The sequence below is a fragment of the Canis lupus genome, chromosome 20 (genome assembly GCF_048164855.1).
Source record: "Canis lupus baileyi chromosome 20, mCanLup2.hap1, whole genome shotgun sequence".
Taxonomy (NCBI): domain Eukaryota; kingdom Metazoa; phylum Chordata; class Mammalia; order Carnivora; family Canidae; genus Canis; species Canis lupus.
Genome location: NC_132857.1, coordinates 48,527,672 through 48,542,778, shown reverse-complemented (window position 1 = coordinate 48,542,778; position 15,107 = coordinate 48,527,672). Strand labels below are relative to the sequence as shown.

The 15,107-nt window shown below is 32.6% G+C and overlaps 1 protein-coding gene and 1 pseudogene across 1 annotated transcript in view; one reads left to right on the top strand and one right to left on the bottom strand.

The window, feature by feature from the left end:
* LRP1B (LDL receptor related protein 1B) overlaps nucleotides 1–15,107 on the top strand; it is a 1,825,680-nt gene that overhangs the window by 1,007,107 nt on the left and 803,466 nt on the right. The window lies entirely within an intron of this gene.
* The window catches only part of LOC140611570 (large ribosomal subunit protein eL8-like), a 40,340-nt pseudogene that overhangs the window by 19,273 nt on the left and 5,960 nt on the right, over nucleotides 1–15,107 (bottom strand).

Sequence of the window (15,107 nt, the reverse complement as noted above, 5' to 3'; positions counted from 1 at the left end):
TTAGGTATTAAACCCTGGTTTGGTGATATGGGATCAGCACACATGACTCCATTTGGGGCCTGTGGGTTATTTTTGTTTTTGTTTTGTTTGTTTTGTTTTGTTTTTAACACATTAAAGGGCAGAGTGACCTTTCTGCTGCTGCTGTTTTCTCAAATTCCTTTTTTAAAGATGTTCAGTATGCCAAGATGCCTATTTTGGTGTAGTGTATCCTGAGCCCCATCAGTATCATTCATCTGATTTTTTTTTTCAACCTACATTTATTAAGCTCTAAATCGGATTTGGTCTTGGGTCACATCTTAGAAATTACCTTATGCACAGAAAAGAGTTTTTATGCGTAGAAAATCTCTGGAAGTTTACATGAGAAAAAGTGGTTATCTCTAGGAAGGAGAACTACCAGCTAAAAAAAATCATGATCTACATTTTGAGAACATGTGTTCTAGGATGATTTAAGGATTTGAAAGAGAGTATTTCTTATTGCAATAAGTGAGTCACTACCTTCATCAGGTGGCCAATCCTGAATCCTGTCTTCAGAGACACAGAGTCAGATGTTTTGTTTTCTGGGCAAGAAAGATTAAGTGAGCAGCCCACAGCCTAAGGAAATTAGTAGCGGCAGAGCCTGGAGTATGATCTGGCTTTTTTTTTTTTTATGTATATATTTTTTTATTTTTTTATTTTAGTCCCTTCCTATAACACATCGGTGCCAAGCCAATAAGCATGCTTATCTTTATCCTACTCTTGGACTATATGATAAAAACAGTATGAGATATGGAAAAAGTAGGGTAAAATCACAAGGGAAATATTTAAAATTTGGCTTCAAATAAATGTAATGCCTGGAAGTCCACATACTTTTGTGAGAGAAAAATGATATGAAGAACAAAGAATATTGTTATTGGCTATGAATAACCATAATTTTGTTTCAAAATATGTGAAAGTCTTATAAAATTTGCAGTTTTACTCCTTGGTTTTAATCTCCATCATGTTTGTAATATAAATACAGGAAGGAATATACATTACAACAAATATATTAACAGAATGAAGCAGAGCTGTGGGATATGTCCTCATTTAAAAATAAAACATTTCTTTGGCATTAATATGCCCGTCTTCTTGAAATGTGTGTGAATATGCGTGCGCGCACACGCACACACACACGTCTAGTTGGTTTTGAGTATCTCTTGACAATAATTGTAGTGCCTTTTTTCTTATTTAGTTTTTCTTTAATTTATCATAATAGCACTATAGAACCACCTGTTAACCAGTTTTTAAGATTTCAGGTGATAGATAGTACTCCCTTAAAATAGCAAGTATTCTTCCAAACTTACACTAGATGCATTTATATTACTGTATTTCTGCATCTGAGTATCACAATGTGTGATTGTTACCAATTTGTAATACATGTATGTGAGAAAAGAGATATGACAACATCAATATCCTGGATGCTTCCACTGGGGGAATTCTAATAGCTTTTTGCATATAAGATCAGTATAAATTAACATTAAAAACATAAAATAATTTTGTCTGCCATGAATTTAAGTGTAAAACATTTGTATTTTAAATATCATATTTCCTAGCATCCTAGCATCTATTGCCAGAAGTGAAGTAGTAGCAGTATTGGTATTCCTTCATAGTAAGGAATTTTTCTAAAGCAGAATTTAAAAACAAAAATTATAAATAGAGAAAGAATGGGAGAGAGGTAGAGAGAGGAGAAGGAGAAGGAGAAGACAAAGAAGAAGACGAAGACGAAGAAGAAGAAGACGAAGACGAAGACGAAGAAGAAGAAGAAGAAGCCTCCCTAGCCCCCAAACCAAAACCTTGAATTACAAACTTTATACAGAATAAAATGCTGAATAGTTAAGAGTCAATCAGCTACTCAGATTTTAAGAAAAGCAGCTGGAAGTGTTCTCAATGGGACAAAACTTGTTATTTATTTATTTATTTATTTTTAAAGATTCTATGTATTATTTCATGAGAGACACACAGAGAGAGGCAGGGGGAGAAGCAGGCTCCATGCAGGGAGCCCAATGTGGGACTTGATTCCAGGACCCCGGATCATGACCTGAGTCAAAGATAGACCTCAACCGAGGTCTGGGCCACCGAGGTGCCCCTAAACAATTGTTATTTTTTAAAACAATCTTTATTCAATATTGTGTTAGCCAAATATTTCATGGGAGTCCTTGTTTTACAACAAGTCACCTTTATTTTTGTTTATTGTTTAAACAAATAATTTGTTTATAATTTGTATAAACAATATTTTATTCAGAAGTTTTAAGTGGGTCTTTGAGAAACATTCATGGTTTCTTTTCTTTCCTTTTTCCTTTTTTCTTTTCTTTTCCTTTTTCCTTCCTTCCTTCCTCTCTTCCTTTCTTCTTCCTTTTTTTAACTGAGCTTTTAAATGCTCTGAAAGCAGTAAATCTCTGGTTCACTATCCTCTTTGAAAGAGATATTTTTCCTTTGCCATCATTTCTTTCTTTTCTGTTTCAGAAAAGACCAGTGTTGTGCTTCCACTTAAATGTGGGTCTGAAAAAAAAATTAATTTAATGTTATGTGTCTTTCTTAGTAATAACATTAATTAACAACATTATAGGGAAAATTTTTGCCCACAGATTTAGTGATTTACATAGTACCAGTATCCATTCCTAAAGAATTACAAGGTCAATAGATGTGAACAAGTTTAAGATTATTTATGGATATTGTCAATTTGCTTTTTTAAAGGCAGTACCAATTTGTTTTTCTGTTACACATTTGATTTATCAATCCTCTTCTGACTACTGATGGACTCTTTTTTAAAGATCTTTCTAAATCTGACAGATTAAAAAATGCAACCTAATATTATTTTATTTGGCTTTCTCTTATTAGTTATCAGAATTTTCCTTTTTCAAATACAGTCGATTTTCATTAGTCTTGTAGTTATATTCTATAAAGTTACAGTGAACACTAAATTAGTCAATATTAAACCATTGCTTCTAGGGGAAATACAGGTCTACATTTTTGAGAGCCTCTGGTTATAACATTTTTATTAATCAATCAATGCATACTCTTATTTTATGTTTCTGTTTAAAGAGACATTATTAAGTGTAAATTGTTGACTCATTAACATTGAACTCCTAGCCAGTAGCACTATAATTCATGCCTGGACAAAACTTATTTAATATATATACTTTTTTCCCATAAGGTACATCACTTAATTCTTTTTCAAAAAAATTATTTATTTATTTGAAAGAGGATGAGTGGTAGGAAAGGGCAGAGGGAAAGAGAGAGAGAGAAGCAGGCTGATGAAGAGCTTGATCTCAGGACCCAGGGATCATGACCTGATCCAGAGGAAGGCTTAACCAACTGGGTCCCTCGGGTGCCCCACATCATAGCATTATTGAGCTTAGAAATAGTAGACTGCACTTAAACACTATAGTTGGGGGCCCTTTTAAAAATAAAAATTATCAACAGAAACAGGAAAATGAGAAAAAAATAAGCTACTAAAAAGACCATGGAAAGGTAATTTGTGTAGAGTATGAGGGTGGAAAGAACAAAGCAGAGCATTGCCTCTTTTAACCTCAGATGGGAAGGTGTGTTTCAGGCAGCTCAAACTTTTTTGCTGCTTTAAGCATGTCCAAAAAATGACTACAAAAAACACTGAGAGTATTGATTTTGTGTTACAAATACATTTTAGCAAGTAGGCATATTCACAAATATGGAATCTGCAAATAAGAGCACTGACTAGACCAGCTTACTGCATTTCCCTTTCTGCTTTCCTTTGTCTTTTTCTATTTAAGTTTTAGAATTATTCTTATCGGTGTCCCTGCCTGGCTCAGTCCTAGAACATGCAACTCATGATCTCAGGGTTGTTTGAGCCCCACCTTGTGAATAGAGATTACATAAGAATTTTTTTTAATCTAAAACAAAATTTATTCTTATTAATTTATACAAACTTAGTAACTTTATGTTAATTCTGTCATTTTTGTTGCATGCTTATTTGCTTTTTAACTTTTTCATATTTTAAAAAAATTAAATATTTAATTGAGATAGGGCAAGAGTGAGAGCAAGAGTGAGAGAGAGAGAGAGAGAGAGAGCTTGTGCTGGGTGGAGGAGAGTAGGAGAGAGAAAGAGAGAAGCAGGCTCCTCACTGAGCAGGGAGCCCGACACAGGGCTGGATCCCAGGACCCTTGGGATCACACACTGAGCTGAAAGCAGATGCTCAAGTGACTGAGCCACCCAGGCACCCCTAATTTCTTTTTTACATGTTAAATATATTTCTTTGATTTTAGTTTATTGTATTGTGGTCAGAAAATACAATCTCTTAAATATGAGGAGGGTTTTGCTGTGGTATCTGTTATCTAGTGGTCACTTGGATTGATTCATCTTATTTCACTGGACGACTGTCTCTCCCTATTTCCTAACTATTCTATTACGTTGAGTAAAGGTGCTTATCTTTGACCTAACAGACTATTTGTTGTTGTGATATATATATATACCCCCTAAGTGTGGCTATATATTTAATGTGTTGGCCCACTTGGAATCCCTGAGTAGGTCTGAAAAATATTTTAAGCTGAAAACATTTGAGATTAATAGATGAAGAAAGAAGCCTTCTGGGAACTACACTTATCTGACTATATGCAGAAACTTCTAGGAAATGAGGCTACCATAAACCACCTCTTTCACTCTCAGTAAGGAGACCCAAGAGTAAAACTATCATAAATTCCCTCCCAGAGAAGACTATTTGCACCTTTATAAACAAACATTATCTTACATTTTCTTATCTTTTTGTTCTAAAAACAAACAATTTGTCTTTCCTAAAACCCATCTGTTCTTACATAAAAGCTTTTATCCTCCCCCCCCCCTTTCCCCTTTAAATAAGTTAGCTAAGCCATTTGGGCCAATTTTGTGAGCTTCTGTGTGCATATGAATAAAGTTTTACTTTCTCCTGTTAATCTATCTTTTGTCAATTTAATTTACAGCTCCTTAGGAAGAAACCTAAAAGTATAAAGGAAAAAAAAATTCTTCCCAACATTAGTTTTATGAGAATTTTTTTTGTATATTACTTAGGGCTTAATATAATATTTTTTGGAATATTCCATGGCGATTTAAAATAAACTAGAGAGATTTAAAAAATTATATCCTGTGATTTTATATACAAATTCACCCAGACTAAATCTTTATCTCTACACTCTTGTTTGTGTGGTATAATATGTTCTGTTAAGGACAGAGAGATTTTTATAATTTCGCTGTGTGTATCTACTATTTTATTGTTTTATGCCTTTGCTGTTTTACATGCATTTGTCATTTTGCTCAGGAAATTTCAAGAATGTTATATTTTCATGTAGGTAGTTCCATTCTTCAGGTTCCTCTCTGGGGCTGTCCTTTCTATATCACTGTCACAGCAGCTCTTTCAGTTTGGGTTTCTATGGCTATTAAGATGTCCACTCAGAGTACCTTTAATCATCCTACTTGATTAGACTTGAGCAATATTCAGTCAACTGCTGATGGAAAGCCCTCAGGCACTACCAAAGGTGACAAGGCATATTTGCATTTTTAATGTGACTCCAAATGCTCCCTTTCCAGACAGCAGAAGGATAGGCTTTGGTTAGCTTTCTTAACTCCTTGTTGGACTACCTGTTAAGGTTTTTCTAGATGGAGTCTTTTCTTTTCTTTTTGATGCCCTAGCTCCCACTCCATTCTGATCTTTTATCAGATCCTTCTGGCCTTTTGTGTAAAGTTGTAATTCCTTTCTCTGCCCTGCTCCCAGCTGACTGTCATCTCTTCTCCCAGAGGCAGGGTTGCAGGGTCTTCCTTCTTCCTTATGATGTTTCAGTGCTTTGTTATTGGCAAGTTTGAGTCTTCCTTTGGAGTTCTCCTCAGGAATTTTTAATTAATTCCCATTTGGAAGTCAAATAACTGAAGATGAGCCTTTTCTTACTTTTTGCATTTCTGCTATGATAATCCGATTTTTCCTTGATTCCTTAGAGGTTCTTTGAAAGACTGCACAAGGGTATAGAAATGCATGAAAGACAGAAAAAGCATAAAGGTTAATATTACATGGGTTTATCTGTCTACATCCATTCTTTTAAAGGAATCTGCTTCACTCTTTTAAAAATTTTTTTGGCATTTCATTATTTTCTCAAAAGTAACACAACTATACTTATTTATTTTGTAAACGTGTGTGTATAATTTTTAAAACTCACATGTCTTTATATTTTGAGTTCATGTCTTACAAAAATATAAAATTATCTGTGAGATTTTGCTCTTTGGAAGCTTTTTATAATGTTCTCACTTTTATCATTATTTATGCTTTTAGGTTTTTTTGTTTGCTTATTAACACTTTTTTCGTATTTTATCTGTTATTATATGAATCCTGTTTTATTTAGTTTTTCAGTGTTTCTAGAAGTATTGTCCTATTTTTCATTTGATTATTTTTTTCAAATTATTAAAATTTAAATTTCAATTATTAAAATAAAAAATACAAAATGAGGAATTGTTTAGATATGAGAATTATTACTGTTTAGATTTTTCTCTCTCATTAACATTCTTCCAGAGTTTTTAAATTACCTTTTCCATTCTAGAACTCTTAATTTTGATTCATCTCTTGTTCAAGTGCTGTATCTATTGAACAATTTTTTTCAATAGTTGCATGTGGTTGCATGCTTTTAAAATCTGTTTGTATCTGATAATTACTTCTGATTCCTTCACACATGAAAAACACATCTTGTCAGGTTATAAAATTCTTGAGTCACAAGATATCTATCTTCAAACTTCGTAGTATTCTAATGTTTAGTTATGGAAAAAGTCTGAGACTGAACCAAGCTTTATCAGTTATATTATAACATCTTCTTATCTGGATGATTCAAATATCTTTGATATTAAATTTCTACCTTGCAGTTCGACCTGTAACTTATTTAATGACTTTTTTTTTGTACTTATTGGAGATTCTCCCTCTCTCAACCCCTCACCCTCCCACCGCATCTGTAGTCCTGATATACATTCTAAGGGAGGCACATTTAGGGACATGGATTCCATGGGAGAAAGTATAGTGTAATTCCTTTTTCAGTGTTTACTTAAATATCAATGCTAGCTTGCTGAGGGATAATCAGAAAATCCAGTGCTCTCTGATAACATTTTAATTGATTATTTTTGTGTTTAAGTAAAATAAAATGAATGTCACTTTTCAAGCTGATATAATGAATACTTGACAGCACTATACTTTTCTTCCAACTGTGTATTGAAAATGTGTCATTTACCAAGTCTAAAAAGCAAAGTTCACTCAATTATGCATATGTAAGAAAAATAATAATGTTTTATGATTGTAATGATAAGAATTTGTTTTATGGAATCGGGATCATATCATAATCAATTACAACCATAAACAAAGATTATTCATTTTTATTGATACCTTATTTCAATAAATAATTTCAATGAAATCATGTGGAATGAATCTTTTTATATAAAAAGTCATGCAACTCTAAAGGCCCTCTAATCAAAAGAAACTTAAATACAATCTTTCAAAGTTGTAATTATTTATTTTTAAAAGATGGATAGTAACATTTTCTATGATAGAAATTACATAAAGCTTAAAATCCACTCTAGAAATATATCTACAGACTTATTTTTTATTTCCATAATGTGAATCACCACATGAACAACTGTCAGTGGTATATTATTTTATCTACTGAGTCTCCCAAGGTATGCATAGAAACTTTGCTATTTTGCCTATCCTTTAATTTTTGTTATGAATACCATAGGAATGAATATAAAGGAATATAATTTTCTCAAAATTATAGAAAATCCTAGAAAAATGCTTGAACACAACTTTAGAAAATAATGGAATTAGTAAAAGCGCATCAATTGCCTCAACAGATAATATTGTAATATTAAAGAAAACAATGGTCTTACTTTGCAAATATCATACTTCACAAACTCTAGTTTTTAAAAGTGATAAAATTATTTTTACAAATGTTCTTCCTTTTGAAGTAAATGTATTATGCCTTTTTAAAATTTATATTTTAATGTTTATATGATAAAAAGTTTAAAAAATACTATTTAAAAATATCTAGTCTTAAGAACCTAGGTATTTTCTTAGCTCACTGGTTCTTGTAGCCACCTTGGAAACCAAAAACTAAAGTGGAGCATTCTCTATTATTGCCTTTCTTTTGACTAATGTGTTTAAGATACGAATGAAGTCCCAAAGAAAGAAATATTTGATTTCAGAAAATCTGGTTAGAAGATAATTATGCCTTGAAATTTTGTCAGACTTTACAAATATGAGAATGAACCATATTTTTAAGTAAAGCAAGATGATGTATCAAATCGTGAGCTTTATTAAAAAAAAACACACACACACACACATAAAAACCAAAGTGCTGAAATAACAACTCAGAAACCAACCTACTGTTCAAACAACTTTCCATTTTGGAAAGGAAAGGGGAAGTTGTCAGTGTTTAGCCCTGTATAGCTTCCCATCTCTTCTTGACTTTTTAATTTGCTGCACTCAAGGTCACCAGCTTTATTTCACAGGAATGAGTGTGTTCCCTCTGGAGATCTCCTTGCTAGCTGTTATATTTCTGAATACTTATGCATAGATGTCAGTGAAACAACTGCTGCCACATGACTGAAAAAAAAATGTATTTGGAAAACCACTTTAATTCCAATGCAAGTTTTATAAAAGTCCTAAAGTTTAAAATGTATACATATTCCTAGAAAAGCAATGCCAACATTTCATTTGTGATTTAATAGCATTCCCTAAAAGATCATTTAGAGATTGAGGGTCCAGTGACTTTTTATGCGTGCTTATTTCAATAAATTCAATAAAGGTCCCTTTACTATTGAAACCAGAGCAAAATATTTTGCATTTTCTTTCTTTTCTTTTCCAGCAGTCCTGACAAAATTCAAGCTAAGCATTTGTTGTTGTTGTTTCCTTTACAATAATGTAAATGGGGATTTATGGACTAAGAGTTAAAGTGTTATATTACTTTGAGATATAGAACCTAGAAAAAACTTTCATTAAAAGTCAGGCAAGAGCCGAGAAACAATGAAAGTAAATACAACTCCCAAATTTAATTTTTGTAGTTTTAAGGAAAAGTTTATAAATATAAAAAATAAAAGTATATATAAGTGTTATATGTCTTCTCCAAAGCATTAAAAGCCTATATATCTAAATTGATTGAAATCAAACATCATCTGGATATATTAGAAATACAGATAATCTGAAGAGGTCTGTCGATTTCTGCCCACATTATGACAAGCCACAGGAATATGAATTACCTAAAAAAACTGATGATTATTTTCATCTCAGCTGTGTGAATGATTGAAATATTATTAACATTCTGCTATGATCATTAGTAGTAATGTAATATTTCCTGAATATTACTATAATCTACTGTACTATAAATTAGTATAGATATAATTATTATAATATATAATTAGTATAATTATTCTTACTCTAATCCAGGAACCATTCTATGTCATTTTATTCATTTCTTATTTATTCATCATAATGTCCTTGTAAAGTAGTGTTACTATACATCCACTCTACAGATAAGGAGATAGGTTTAGAGAGATTCAAATCCATGGTTTTGTGTTATAAATTGATCTCTAAATAATGCATTTTAGTGCAATAAAGAGGTCAGAAACTCAAAATCCTACTAAGGTCAGAAACTCAAAATCCTACTAAAAGCCAGCAAATGTGGTTAGTAAGCAAAGTAAATTAGCTGTAGGATGATCTAAAAAGAAAGAAATGTGTCAAAGCGGGATCATATCAAAGCAGGGAAGCAGGAACTCAATTCCAGCGAACTGTTGCTTTGGAATTAATTTGGAATCTTGATTTCAAGAAATTTTACAGACAAAAGATAAATCTGGATTTTTAAACTGTTGCTCAGTTTTTAAATTTTAATAATCAATTAGAATTAACTATAGACCTTATATATATATATAAGACTGATGAATCTGAACTCTACCTCTGAAACCAATAATACATTGTTTTAATTAATTGAATTTAAGGGATCCCTAGGTGGCTCAGCGGTTTAGCACCTGCCTTTGGCCCAGGGCTGGATCCTGGAGTCCCGGGATCGAGTCCCACGTCGGGCTCCCTGCATGGAGCCTGCTTCTCCCTCTGCCTGTGTCTCTGCCTCTCTCTCTCTGTCTATCATGAATAAATAAATTTTAAAAAATTGAATTTAAATTAAAAATGAAATAAAATAACCGGCCAAATAAAACCTTACCTGCAGGTTGAATCCAGCAGTTGGGAGACAGCATAATAAATGAGATTATACCATTCATTTCATATGTAACTGAAATCAAGACATTTTAAAAACTTGGCATTTTAAGAGCAAAGTAACAGAACTTCACCCTTTTTTTTCATTTTTTATTGAAGTGTGATTAACATTCAGTATCCTATTAGTTTCAGTCGTGCATTGTAGTGATTCAGTATTTTATGCATTATGAAACAATCCTCATAATATATCTAGTTATCATTTGTCACTGTGCATGTTAATACAATATTAGTAACTATATTCTCTATGCTGTACTTTACATTCCCCTGACTTTTTTCATGACTGGAAGTTTCTACCTCTTAATCCCCTTTACCTATTTTGCCTGGCCCTATGCCCTCTCCCCACTCTGATAACCAATAGTTTGTTTCTAACGAGTCTGTTTCTGTTTTATTTTGTTTGTTCATTTGTTTTTTTAGATTCCACATGTGAGATCCTACAGTATTTGTCTTTCTCAGTCTGACTTATTTAATTTGCTATGATACCCTCTAGGTCCATTCATACTGTCTCAAATGGCAAGATTTCATTATTTTTACGGTGAATTAATATCATATATATATATATATATATACACCACGTTTTTATCCATTCATTTTTATGCATTCATCTATAAATGAACAATTGGGTTAGTTTCATATCTTGGATTGTTTTAAATAATGCTGCAACAAAACATAAGGGTACATATAAGTCTTTGAATTAGTGCTCTTGTTTTCTTTAGATAAATATCCAGAAGTGGACTTTCTGGATTTTATGGTAGTTCTATTTTTATTTTTTAATTTTTTTTTTGGTAGTTTTATTTTTAGTTTTTAAAGGAAACTCATGCTGTTTTGTTTTCCATATTCACTGCAACAATTTATATTCCTACCAACGATGTACTAGAGTTCTCTTTTTTCCATGTCCTTGCCAACACTTGTTATTTTTTGTCTTTTTGATAAGAACCAATCTGGCAAGTGTGAGGTAATATGTCATTGTGATTTTGATTTGCATTTCCATGATCATGATATTGAGCATCATTTCACATACTTCTTGGCCATCTGTATGTCCTTTTTGGAAAAATGTTCATTCAAGTACTCTGCTCATTTTTCAATTGGGTTGTTTGTTTTCTTGAAATTAAGTTGTTTGTAAGTTCTTTATATGTTTTGGATATTAACCCTTTTTTTGAACATAGGATTTGCAAGTAAATTCTCCCATTCAGTAGGTTGTCTTTTCATTTTGCTGATTTTCCCCCCACTGTACAAAAGCTTTTTAGTTTGATTTAATCATATTGTTTATTTTAGCTCTTGTTGCCCTTGACTGAGGAGACTGGTCTTAAAAAAAAAAAAAAAAAAGTTGCTAAGATTGATGTCTGAGAGCCTACTACCTATGTTTACTTCTGCAAATTTCATGTTTCAGGTCTTATATTCAAGTCTGTAATCATTTTGAATTTTTTTTTGAGTGTGGTGCTAAGATAGTGTCCAATTTCATTCTTTTGCATATAGATGTCTAGTTTTCCCAACACCGTTAATTGAAAAGATTGTCTTTTTCCATCATGTATTCTTGCCTCCTTTGTTATAGATTAATTGGTCATATGTATGGGCTGATTTCTGGACTCTATTCTATCTCATTGGTGTCTGTTTTCATGCCAGTACCATACTGTTTTGATTACTATAGCTATGTAATAAAATATCATCTTTCTTATATTGACAGTTGTACAACTCACCAGTCTTAATAGTGCCTTGTTGACAGTCCAGAGTTTTTCTAAGAATTTCAAATTCTATTTTGTGAGTATATCTTGGTCTTAGTTGTATGTACCCTCTTAGGTGAAAGAAGTCCCTCACCATCCCCACCCCCAATTTGGCTTTTGTTAAAGATCACAACAAATTGAGAAGCTATTTACTACAATAGCCCCTTTAAAAAGTGACATGAATGGGTTGTCAATCAAAGAGATTCTGAAGATGTCAAGAATTAGTGAATAGTTTTGTTGATTTTTTTTCCTCTGTGTGTGTGTGTGTGTGTGTGTGTGTGTGTGTGTATGCATGTGTTTTTCTTAGTTTTGTCATGAATAAGGAGTGCCGGCTAAGAAGCTCACCAGCTAAGAATCTGTTAAGGAGCTAACACTTCTAACATTCCAGGACAAAAGAGTGCTGTCATTTAAGCTCAAAAAATGCAAAAGCATTACAATTCTTTAACTACTACAAGATATTAAGGAGACAATAAATATTATGCTGACAACGAAAAACATGAGGAAATTGTTCTCAACGGAATTGACAGCCTCTATGTCAAAGCTGAACGTACTTGATACAAAATGATTTGCTTATCAAAATACCTCCTTGAAGAAAGATGTTGCTACAATGGAAAAAGAGGAACCAATAGCGATTTTGTGCAGTTTAAAAATAGTGTTTATAAAATATATCTTCTATATTGTTTATTTAGGCCAGTCCTATTGGTAAATATTTTTAATTAAAAAAAGTTTTCCCCTAAAGAAAAGCTTCCGGTTCAATTATCTTTTTTTTCATGACTGTATTGTCAAGAATTGAATAAACTTACACCTTTAAAATGCTGTCTAGTGGCAAAGAGAATGTAACTATTAGTAAAGAAGTACACATAAGGAAAAATTTTATTCTCTCTCTGCTGAACTTACAGCAGAGAGAGAGAGAGTGAGAGAGTATGTGATGGCACAGCTTCCTAGAGCACACTTTTATCCCAATTTAATTAGTCGATCTGTGAATGAAGCCAAGATTAAATTCTGTTCCTGCCACAAGTGAGACAAGCCAATCTGATGAACCACACTGAGTGAGCAGCCAAGAAATGACATTGCATAAAACAAATCTTTTAAATAATCCCTCTCTTATCAATGGCAAACCAATTATGTTTATTACTTTTAATGATTATTGTAAAAAAAAAGAGAGAGAGGTCTGTTGTTGTTGTATATTATAATTCTACTCTGGATGATTTTCAAAAAACTTAAAGTTTCTTTAAAATTTTCAAGTCATATAACATAAATTTGTGCATAATATAATTTTTTTAAAGATTTTATTTATTTATTCATGATAGACATAGAGAGAGAGAGAGAGGCAGAGACACAGGCAGAGACACAGAGCCTGAAGCAGGCTCCAGGATCGAGCCCTGGGCCAAAGCCTGGCACCAAACCGCTGAGCCACCCAGGGATCCCCAATATAATCTTTTCAAAAAAGATATTTAGAGTTCCATTTTCTGCCTCTGCATGAGGCAGCCTCTCAGATATAAGCCACTGCTGACATTTATTTCAGTATAGATCATAAAACACCAATGTTAAAAAAATTCTTAAAATTTGGTTTTAACAAAGGTTGGAATAAATAAAAATGGAAAAACTAGTTTGCCTTTGGTTTGCTTTATCATAAGCATGATAATATAAAATTAACAATGATGAATCAGAATACAATTAGCTTGTAAAACGTGTGATAATTGACAAAAAAAGCACCTTTAGTATAACTATTACTTTATACAAAAAGGCATATATTTTTAAATCTCATCAATGGTTTTCATGTAATCCTTAAGACAGGCAGTTAGGTAAGCTACAGCCATTTAAATGGCTCAATTAGTTAAGTGTCCAACTCTTGGTTTTGGCTCAGGTTGTGATCTCAGGGCTGTGAAGCCAGTGGAAGTCAGGCCCCTCTCTTCATTGGGCTCCGCATTGAGTGTGAAGCCTGCTTTAGTTTATCTCTCTTCCTTTGCTCCTCCTTCCCACACATCCATGTTCTTTCTCTCTTTCTCTCTAAAAAAGAAATAAGTAAAAATAACTAATAAATGGCTCAAAATATTAATTTTGTATCAATTTGGTAAGACCTATTTATGACCTACCAACATAAAAGCATTCTTGGGTTAACTATGTTTTGTATGAGAGTCATACATTCCCTTCCATTTTCCTAGACTATTGAGACCTGAATTAATTTGCTTTTTTTTTTCATGCTTTTCCAACAGCTACCAACCACATATAATTCCTTCCGTTTGCTAATATTTGCAACAGTTTTAGAAAACAGGGAGAAACTGAGAATGATAGGATTTCAGAGTTCACCACATGCTATTAATGTAGCAAGAAAGATATGAGTGAGGACAATTGTGTTTTCAGTTGAGATAATCCTTTTACTTCCTAGTTTGCCCTGTTCCTCAGTGAATTTGCAATTGAGAGTTGATTTCCAGTAACCCTTTAGTATCAAGCTCCTGATATGGCCTGTGCAATAGAAACTCAAGAGTCTGAATATAAGTTTACTTTAAAAAAATGTACCTTCTCTGTTTCTCTATGGCTGTGTTCATAGTTATAGGAGACTTACAAGTCTAAGGAATAATATCTATCTTACTTTCACTCATTCATAAGACTCTACTATCACTAAGGTTGCATGGAGGAAGGATATGGATTTGCTTGCAACCTTTAATTTAATTTAACCTCTTTGAAATTCCGTCTTCTATCCCTTTAAGAAATAGATGAGATTTCTACATACATTCTTTCCTCATAAATTTTATGATACTGGATTGCAAAAACATTAAAGAAGTTGCATAGCTTTGTGATTTTTAATTCATCCTTGGTTATAGCAATTGTGTATGTCATCTTAATATAATTTAGTGAAATGCATTTTAAGTCATGACCAGAGAATCTTTTAGCCTTGTGGAACCATTTTTATGTGCTCTATCCCTTTTGCCATGTGAAAGTATCATTCTCCTTATTGCAGAAATGCTAAGGCAAATAATTACTCTCATACATCATTGATACCAGGATCCTACTTTGGGGAAACACAAACTTTTGGAGAATTTGGGATAAATTAAAAAAAAATTAGTCTGGTTAAGAGAATAGAAGAGCATTTATTACTGTAGTGTGGCTCACAGAGCAATAATAACTAGCGTACT